This window comes from Topomyia yanbarensis, chromosome 2 (genome assembly GCF_030247195.1).
Source record: "Topomyia yanbarensis strain Yona2022 chromosome 2, ASM3024719v1, whole genome shotgun sequence".
In the NCBI taxonomy this organism is placed as follows: Eukaryota; Metazoa; Arthropoda; class Insecta; order Diptera; family Culicidae; genus Topomyia; species Topomyia yanbarensis.
This window is the reverse complement of record NC_080671.1, coordinates 69,751,072-69,761,819: the sequence shown is the minus strand read 5'-3', so window position 1 is coordinate 69,761,819 and position 10,748 is coordinate 69,751,072. Positions and strand designations below refer to the sequence as shown.

Below are 10,748 nucleotides of genomic sequence, written 5' to 3'. Positions count from 1 at the left end.
GTGCCAGATTCTTTGCAACCTACAGGCAATCTGAGTGATTGCGGTCGAGACTGCGTTGCACTTCTCTACCGCTTGACACATCCTCTGGATAAGGGTATCAGGGATTGTGTCTTGGCTGCAGACGTCTAGCATTGCTCTTCTTTCGACGTCGAAACGGGGACATACGAACAGTATGTGCTCCACAGTTTCGTCAACACCTGGGTAGTCAGGGCAGAAGGGGGTCTCCGCGTGCCCAAACATGTGGAGGTACTGTCGGAAGCAGCCATGGCCTGGCAGGAATTGTGTCAGATGGAAGTGAAGTTCCCCATGGGGTCTACCCACCCAGCTCGATATGTTAGGTATCAGCAGGTGAGTCCACCTACCTTTCGAGGAGTTATCCAACTCGCGCTGCCATCTGGCGACAGAAGCCACCCTGGTACGCTCGTGGACACGCAGCTCAAAACACACCTCGTCTTCCCGGATGACCAGCCCTATTTGCATCATGCTCGCTATCACGCAGGATGCATCGTGTGATACCGTGCGGTAGGCAGATATCACTCTGAGACACATCAAGCGGTAGGTGCTCTCCAGTTTCCGAAGGTAACTGGTTACCCCCAGTGCTCTCGCCCAGGACGGTCCGCCGTACCTAAGGATAGATACGGCAACACCTACCAGTAGCCTACGTCTACTGGCTCACACCTGAGAGCTGTTGGACATCATCCTCGATGATGCCGCAACAGCCGTCGAAGCCCTCTTGCACGCATAGTCGACATGGCTGCTGAAGGTCAGCTTGTCATCTATGATGACCCCAAGAATCTTCAGACTCCGCTTTGAAGTAATCACGACTTCTCCCACTTGAATAACTGCATGTTGTACCGACTTGCGGTAGATGACGATAACCACCTCCTTCTTATGTTGAGCGGGCTCCAGGCCTCTCGCGCTCATCCATTCCGCCACAGTGCTGATCGCGTGTGCTGCAGTCAGTTCTACCTCGGGTATTGACTCCCCGTCGACCTCCAAGGTTACATGATCGGCGAAGCCGAAGATCTTGACACCAGGAGGGAACTTTAGTCTCAGAACCCCGTCATACACAAGGTTCCATAATACCGGGCCCAGGATCGAGCCTTGTGGGACTCCTGTGGTAATAGGAACGCTTCTCTGGCCGGCATTGGTCTCGTATAGTAGTACACGGTTCTGGAAGAAGCTTTCCAAGATCCAGTACAGACCCACCGGCATGCTAAGCCGGCGTAACGAGAGCGCGATCCCAGCTTGCGCTGTTGAATGCGTTCTTCACATCAAGTGTCACTAACGCACAGAATCGAATACCTCGCCTTTTCCGTTGGATCGCTATCTCGGCGGTCTTTATCACTTAGTTGATAGCGTCCACCGTGGACTTACTCTTTCGAAAACCAAACTGATTGCTTGAAAGGCCGTCCGTACCTTCTGAGTACGGGGTTAGCCTGTTGAGGATGATCCTCTCAAGCAGTTTTCCCGTCGTGTCGATCAGGCAAATTGGTCTGTACGCCGATAGGTCGCCCGGTGGCTTCCCGGCCTTCGGCAACAGTACCAGCTTCTGCCTTCTGCATCTATCGGGAAAACGGCACTCGCCAAGGCATCTCTGCATAGCTAGCCTGAACATGTTCGGGTTCGCTATAATTGTTGCCTTGCGAGCGCTGTTTGGAATTCCATCAGGCCCTGGAGCTTTGTTCGTTGCTAGCCACTGCGAGTAACTCTTCATTCGTCACCGGAGCCACCATTTCGGCCACACCCACAATTCTTTACGGCGCAGGAGGTCAGGGACTTGTTGCTCGAGACGGGAAGAGTACCTCGATAATCCTCGTCACCCCACGGATTCGCGTTGGCACACTCGCACAGGTTCTCAAAACACGCTCTTTTGCTGCTTTTGATGGCCTTATTAAGGGCCAACTTCGCAGCTCAAAACACTTCACGGCGGTCCACTCTTACCTCCTCGGTGCGGGGTTGATGCGTCCTACGTCTAGCTTTGAGGCAGGCTGATCGTAGGGCTGCAATCTCGGCACTCCACCAATATACCGGGCGTCTGCCATTTCTTGGCAGGGTTTTCCTCGGCATGGTGGCGTCGCACGTGCGTCTATCGCATCCCCGCTTAGACTGTCGGTGTTGGCTCCCAGTCCCAGAGCCGCGATGAAAACTTCGCTGTTGAAGTGATTGGTCTTCCACCCGCGTACCTGGTAGGGATCACCCGCCCTCGGATGCTGCACAGCATAGTTGATCCTAAAGCGTATTGCTAGGTGATCACTATGGGTGTAGCCCTCGTCTACCCTCCAGTTCATGTCTGGAACCAGACCCGGGCTAACAAACGTTACGTCAATCCATGACTCGACCCCATTCCTACGGAATGTGCAAGTGGAACCATCATTGACTAGCACTGCATCGAGTTTCGCAAGCGCCTCCAGTAGCGCTTGGCCCCTGCTATTTGTACAGCAGCTGCCCCATTCCACTGCCCGAGCGTTAAAATCTCCCGCTATGACGAACTGCTTCCGACCCACTAGGTCGGACGAAAGCCTGTCGATCATCTGGTTGAACTGTTCTATAGACCACCTTGGTGGGGCATAGCAGCTACAATAGAACACACCATTGATCTTGGCAATCGCAACACCCTCCGCAGAGAAGTGTACTACCTCTTGGACCGGGAACCGTCCCGTTGTACAAATTGCCGCCATCCTAGACCCGTCCGCCACCCAATTGCTGTTATCGGCAGGGACGTTGTACGGGTCGGATAGAAGGGCGACATTTGTCCTCGACTCCGAGACCGACTGCCACTCATCAGGCGAGTAGACAAACGTTTCGCCGTCGCGAAAAAACGTTTTGGGATGCAATAGAAAGTTGCGTGTATGAGTTCCGACGGATACTCAATAACATTTCTTTTTACGTAGAACTACGTCTTTGGTTTTGATATGGGGGTGCACTTTGCAAATTCTACAAAAAATGGTACGTAACGAAAAGTGGTCCAATTTCAAACGCATATGATTCATCCATCTCACGATAATTTTTTAAATTTTTTGCGCATATCGCCCCGAAATACTTCTATGAATAGATTCCAATGGATATTTGATATCATGGCATTAAAAATTTAAATAATGTACAACCTAGTCAAAATATCGCTCATTTACACACAGAAGATAATGCTTCCCAATTTCGGCACGACAGATTTGTGTACCTAGCGCGCTACGCTTCTATAAATGGCATCATCGTCTACTATTTAAAGAACGGATTTGGCAGGACAAGCTCAGTTGCCTGATGAACGGCAGGCGGAGCAGATCACTGCGCTGTGTGGTTTCACAGCCAGTGTAGCTGAGTTAGAAGTCCGTTACACTGGCTGTAGAGGCATGCTACCCAGTACCGTCCTACACGCGACTGAGCTTGTCCGTTCAAACAACTTTTGTGTTATGCTCGTTTCCAGCACACTTTTATGTACAATCTCGAACTCAATTATTCGTACCGTAAACCGGGGTGACTTTGATCACTCGAAAAAAAATCTTAGATCGCTTATTAAACCAGAATAGTCTACCGAATCATTTTAATTTGAAATTATTTTTACTCTAAACTTATAAAATACTGTTTTTTTTAACCTTTTTGAGTATATTGTTCGATTTTTGGGAACAAAAACTACGAAAAACCAAATTTGAATTTACCTTATTTTCACGAAGCTTCGTAAAGTGTCTATTTTTTATAAAGCAAATAAATCTCAGATTTGAGCAAGAGTAATAAATTACAAGCGAGTTTTTATTTTCCTTTAGAATTGGATGTGCCAAATTTAGTTTTAAGAGTTTGTTTATTTTAAATACATTTCTTGTGAAGCTAGTGGGCAATTATTTCAAATTATTTAAGCTAAAATTCGCTACATTTTTTTATTGTTCAATATTCCAACGTGTTAAAATGATTGAAACTTTTTGTACATGGATAAAGCACTGAAATAAAGCAATTTTAGCCGTTTTAAAAGTTTCCAGAATATTTTATTCTAGTTAGGCACAAATTATACGAATTTTGGTTACTCGAATTTTACAGTATATTGAAGTACTTTGTATAATACATTAACTGCCGTTATAAGCTTAATTGTCCCATGTTCCATGGGATTCCCTATCTACATGGGACAATTATGCGTAGAACGGCAGTTAACATCTATTTAACAATAAGTATCTTTCCAGAATTAGTTTAAACAAACATTTGAATGAAAAACATTGACATCAATAACTTAATGTGGGTGAACATGCAGGTTATCAAAGTCACCCCAGAATACGAAAATGGACTTCAACTTCAAATCATTTTTGGAAAAATAGCTGTAAGAGGACAATTTTAGATAAAATTATCCAATCTTGTTCTCCATACATCAGTACATGGTTTAAAAATATGAAACTTGTAAAAAAATGTGTTGTGTCTAAAAATACGTAATGATTACTCCGAAAAATTATCGATGTCACCCCGGTTTACGGTACACAAAATTGCTTGTACATTCGAGCTCCATTTGCAAACACGGTTAACATAGTGTCCAGGTACTAGTTGTCTCTTTCGCTCTTCCCATCATCATCAGCGTTGACTCAATTTGCTTTGTGTGCTTGGGTTCAATGTTTGAGGCGAATTTGTAGGTAGGTATAACTAATTTGTTAGCAGGGTTACCATACCATATTCACAGATTTTTCTGCAATATCAGAGATTTTTTCACAATTTTTGATTCTTTTTTACAGATGGCAGATTTTTGTCATTTTGATGAAAATTTCACAGATTTTTGGAAATATTGTGATTTTTCACAGATTTTTCGGAAATTCATCACAGATTTTTCTCCTGATTCAGTTATCACAGATGGTAAAAAGATATTTTTGACCGAAACACAGATTTCAATGTGGCATCCCTGTTTGTTGGCGGTTGCATGAGTAACCTGCATGATAGCAATCTGCGCTTTCGTTGCGCGAAGAAGAAAACTTTCTTAGCAACAAATTTACGTAGATCGATGGAAAGCACAACGAAAGTTTATTATTTACGTTCGAACAATTCATTGATTCATTTCCACTTCACGTGATTAATTTCCACTCAGCCTATCCTATTTTGATTCTGCTACTGGGTACATACTACGAAGCCTATTTATGAATGAATACACTGCCACTCAAATAACCGTTGCAAAAACGCATCTATGTCAATATATAAAATTGTTTTCGATTCTTGTGTATTTACAATTTCGATATATGATTAAGACCACTGCATTCGCTACATTTGTATGCGTACTTTAGGAAAGTTAATGGCAAAAAATAAGTAGAAAGCTTGGTCTGTACATGAAATGTGATTATATTGTCTAAAATTTGATATTTATTCATCGGTTCGGGTTTTTTACCACACACAATCGAAAAGTTTTTACAATTTTTAAAAGCTGACCTTGTGCTATAAAGATTTAGTACCAGATGTTAGTTTGGTCACGGATTTCTGTCTTCTTTCTTCAGATCTTCTCAAATAAGTTAAATCGGATTCGATCACCTACTACAAATGAAATGACCTGATAACCAAGAAGGTTTGGTTCAATATGTAACAGTCGATATTGATTAGTTGTGCTTAAACTATACGTAAGAAATATATTTGATTTATTGCACTAAGAAAATAAATGTTTTATATTAAGTAGTATAGTCCTAGGTCTACAATTCGTGCAACCCCATAGGGCTGCCCCTTGTAGTTTTTATTCTTTTTTACATATTGTAAACATATTAAGGATCCACGGCTTTCCTGAGCTACCGCTGTGAACCGTATCAAATAAATGAAATGAAAAAAAGAAAAATTCCAATACAGATTTTGCCTTCCTTTTAAAATCAGTTCGGCAACGGCAACATTACGACAATCGTATACCTATCTAAACAACTAATGATAATGGTGAAAATGTGAAAACCCTTCATCCCGCCTTATCGCCGCGTAACTCCGCACCCAGTATCCTTTATTACACAGTAGCATTCAGAAAACATACATTCAACCGCGTGGTCTCGATGTAAATATGAATAAGCAAAGGTAAATGTTTACTTTAAGCTTCATATTCTCCATATTTACCTTGTCTATAGAGCAAAGAATACTAGTCTGCTCCATCTCGGTATGTCTGCTGCTTTCCGGCGATGTGAAAAGCTTTCATCATTACACTACATCCACCGGCGCTTTTCCCTCGCCAGAAATTGATTGGATTGTGTGGTGAAATATTGCCAGAAACGGCAGCTGAATCGCAATACGGGAGGAACACACCCGACCCGAGTTCGCCGAAGTTTAAATTCATCTCGTTGAACTTGCGCTTTTGACGGCGGTGTCATCGAAACATTAAAGAGTAATAAAACTTGTGGCGTGATTTATTGTTCGGGAAAGTTCCCACTCTGAATCCGCGCCATTGACTGCTGCTGTGATGCTCGAACTGTAAGGAAACGGAAACTCATCGAAATTCTCAGCATCAGTTAATGCACTAGATTAGGGAAGTGTTGTCACGACGGGAATAAGTGGAACATAAATAATTGAGAAAGTCGAGAAAACTTCACTGGGAAATACTTGGTGAATAAATAATTGGAGCACACTGGAGGTGGAAGTGGTTGGTATAATTGATGCTGTAAGTTCATTTTGCGGGAATCGTTCATGAGAAGACCCTTGCCGATTTCTTTTTTTTTTTGTTATTTCAATGCTACAACGGATAAAGCTACATTTTCCGAGGTGGATCCGTAATTGTGAACAATTTTAAATGCCAAGTGGAAAACAAGACAATACGGAATACTCGTGAACGTTCATAAATCAAAGAAGAGAGGGTGTAAAGAGCGGATCCTGAAAAACTGAAAACGCCAGCAGCAAAACATATTTGCATATGTCCCATTCAAATGTGTTCATGACGTTTTAATATCTATTCATCATCACAATATACTTGTGATCTTGTATTGTTCGTTTCGTTGTATGGTAATTGCAATTTGACCTTTTTTATTATTTTTACGAGTATTTTTTATGATAGCATCTACGCCATTTTATCAGCCTCGTAGCGCACCATCATAGTTATGAACTGTTTAGCTACCTGCGATTCCTGTGAATACACCAATATTGAACACAACTTTTGTTTAGATTCTTGCCAAAAAATTGCTTTAACTACCAATAAAAACAATCATAATTCAATTTTATTCTATGTTACATATCATCACAACTTTAGTTAAATTGAGCTAAGCAAGGGTAAACTCCGATTCCATAAAGATTTTTTTATCCTTAAATCTCGGTTAATCATCATCTACAATTTTTTCCCATTAAACATCTAACTTTAAAAAAAAAAAACAATGAAAAGCACAGCACCGACCATGTGTGATCATATGAGATTATTTCCCATCATTGCGCCAAACCACGTTGATTTGTTTTGGTTCATCCAGTCCAGTGCGGACTCCGGCAGGCATACGTCGTTTTCCCGCCGAAACGCCTGCGCTTTGCGGCGTTCCATCCGAAATCGGCACCCCGGTCGGTTTTCGAATGAACCCATTTGTTTACAAACGAAACCGAATTTTCCCGAGCAGTCCAGCAGCTGATTTTTCGGAAAGTTTTCCATTTACAACAGTCGGTAGAGAAGGCTGAACCGATTCGGGTGCATTTTCCGCGTAGTGAAGCGGGTGAAAATATCACCAACCCTTCTTAGCGCTTGGTGGTGCACAATCAGTGTGAAAACAAACGTGACATCGTGCGGTGCCACGTGTGCTGTTTACATTCGGTTCACGAGGAAAATTGCTTTTTCTTGTTTTCGTGACTGGATAATTAATATGTTTGAACAAAACAGTGTACAGTTGTCATTAACTGGGAATTGCAAAAATTACATGCGGTAGACTGTGAAAAGCCAATTTCGAGCTGCTGGAGTGAGGTGCCGTGGGGAATGGAAATGGGCACACTCATGTTTGCGAATTGAAACCGCTCTGGTTTTATTGGTAACTGTGTTGTTCTGTGTTGACGGTGAAATTAAAATGTATATTAATTAAAAATGATTGTTTGTGGTGAAAATGTGGCGGGTGGTTGTTGCTGACGTGCAGAGCGGTCAGGTGTGTGGGATGACCAGAAACGGAATTATTCGCGGTCGCTGTGGGCCACAGTCGGTGTTGCGAGTGGTGGGCCAACGGTAGCTCGTCAAGTCAATGGGAGAACGTGGATATTGACTTATTTATTATTTATGCTGTGTGGAATTCTATTGCAGTTCAGCTTATTGGACAATCAGACCAACGAAAGTTAAATAATTCGAAACTGCTGATTGCAAATCCCTGAACGAAAAGTTCCATTCGCATTGCTAAGAACTGATCGACACGAATCGATAAATTACCTCGGGTGGGCTGCTGTGTGGCTGGCTCAAATTGTTTCAATTTTGAATTGTTTGATTTCTAGGAAACATAACTTGGGTTGTTAAAAGCCTTAATTTACCCCCTTATTGTGTTTTGATAGCATTTGAAATTGGATGAACCAGTAAAACATCATCATCATAGTTCAGTATATCTCATATAAAAACTATTATTATAACTTTTGTGACCATTTTGTGGCGTTTTGATGGTTGTAAAATTTAGCGCGGACCATATTCATAGCCTAATCACGAAGCTGTGTCTCGCCTAAGTCTATGAGAATTTGATCAGGCTCACCGAAAGTCGGAAACCAATCGTTGGTCGATTGTTTAATTCATTCACGGGACGTAACTTGAAATCCCTTGCCTAAACTGTCCAGAAGAAACACGATATTTTGAAAACTCAATCAGTCTACTCCTGAGTCCTACTAGGTGTTCAAATCTGATAAATCCAGCTATCGGACCAAGCAACGTATTCAAAGTTTATATAAGATTTTTCGACAATTTACACGGAAAAAAGCGCACTGAGTTACATTTTCACTGCAAGACAGTACCGTAAACCGGGGTGACATTGATCACTTTTCGAAGTAATCATTACATATTTCTAGACACAACACATTTTTTTCAAGTTTAATATTTTTAAACCATGTACTGATGTATGGAGAACAAGATTGGATGGTTACACCTAAAATTGTCCGCTTACAGCTATTTTTCCAAAAATGATTTCAAGTTGAAGTCCGTTTTCGTATTCCGGGGTGACTTTGATAACCTGCATGTTTACCCACATTAAGTTATCGTTGTCAATGTTTTTCATTGAAATGTTTGTTTAAACTGATTCTGGAAAGATATTCATTGTTAAATAGATGTCAATTGGTATTATACAAAGTATTTCAATGTACTGTAAAATTCGAGTAACCAAAAATCGTATAATTCGTGTCCAACTAGAATAAAAGATTCTGAAAACCTTTAAAATCGCTAAAATTATTTTATTTCAGTGCTTTGTCGATGTACAAAAAGTTTCATCCATTCTAACACGTTGGAATATTGAACAATAAAAAAATGTAGCGAATTTTAGCTTAAATAATTTGAAATAATTGCCAACTAGTTTTACAAAAAAATGTATTTAAAATAAACAAACTCTTAAAACTAAAGTTGGTACATCCCAATCTAAAAGAAAGTAAAAACTCGATTGTAATTTATTACTTTTGCTCAAATCTGAGATTTATTTGTTTTATAAAAAATAGACACTTTACGAAGCTTCGTAAAAATAAGATAAAGTCAAATTTCGTTTTTTTATAGTTTTTGTACCCAAAAACCGAACAATATACTCAAAAAGTATAACAAATTAGTATTTTATAAGTTAAGAGTAAAAATCAGTTCAAATTAAACTGATTCGGTAGATTATTCTGGTTTAATAAGCGATCTAGGAAAAAAGTTTCGAGTGATCAAAGTCACCCCGCTGAACAAAGTCGCCCCGGTTTACGGTACTGAATGCATCAGTTCATTACTGCAAGTTAAAACCCATACTACTTCCGCCGGTACCGTCGATGGCAGCCAATGCAGTTAAAGAAACTTTGAATAACTGTTAGTGACCTAGAACTACAAACCCAAGCAGTTAAGGTCAAATTTTTGAAAAAAATTCATCGCTGCATCCACTGAAATCAGAATTTTCTGCGTGATCGTAGTTATCACCCTGTAATTCAGGAACTAGAAGTCGGATCCACACAAAATTCAATAGCAGCCGATGGAAACGTTAAACCTTTCTTGTAAGATTAGGTTTGTGAAAATCGGTTCAGCTAATTCCGAAAACCGACCTGGACAAATTATAACAAGATTTTCTATGTAACCGTACTCTTCAACTCATAACTCCGGAACAAGATGCCGGATTAAAATAAAATTCAATAACAGGTGATGGGAATATTGAAATATTTCATTTGAATCTTAGTTTGTAAAAATCGGTTCAGCCATTTTCGAGAAACCGATGTGGACATTTTATTACCCGCACATACATATATACACAAACATATATAGGCATAGACATTTTTCCATATCGACGAACTGAGTCGAATGGTATATAACACTCGGCCCTCCGGGCCTCGGTTCGCAAGTCGATTTTTGAAGCCATTGCATAACCTTCCTACACTGTCGCTATTCGCATAATTGTCCCATGTTTTATGGGATTCCCTATACACATGGGTCAATTATGCGTAGAGCGGCACTACATGAGAAAGTGAATTTCGATGTACACAAGAGCAACACCGAGATGGAATTTCGAACCAAACAAGGATCACCAGATAAAACATGTTCAATGCATTATTATTTCACATGTACACTAGCGCCATGTGGTGGAAGAGTTCCAAGTCGAAAGGATTTTCATGCGCATGGACATTAGGGTGGGACAAAAATCAGATTCCAGCTCCGAGCAACTTTTTAG

General features: G+C 41.0%; 1 protein-coding gene across 8 annotated transcripts in view; it reads left to right on the top strand.

Annotated features, from left to right (window-relative positions):
• The first annotated feature begins 7,567 nt into the window (after nucleotides 1-7,567).
• Nucleotides 7,568-10,748, top strand: part of LOC131678394 (beta-1,3-glucosyltransferase) — a 70,342-nt gene continuing 67,161 nt past the window's right edge. For 2 of the 8 annotated variants that reach the window (XM_058958533.1, XM_058958536.1), the window contains exon 1: nucleotides 7,568-7,916. The gene's annotated coding sequence lies outside the window, so the exon portion shown is untranslated. Of the gene's footprint in view, nucleotides 8,028-10,748 lie in introns of all 8 variants that reach the window. The other 6 variants (XM_058958539.1, XM_058958538.1, XM_058958537.1 and 3 more) reach the window with 6 other exon arrangements.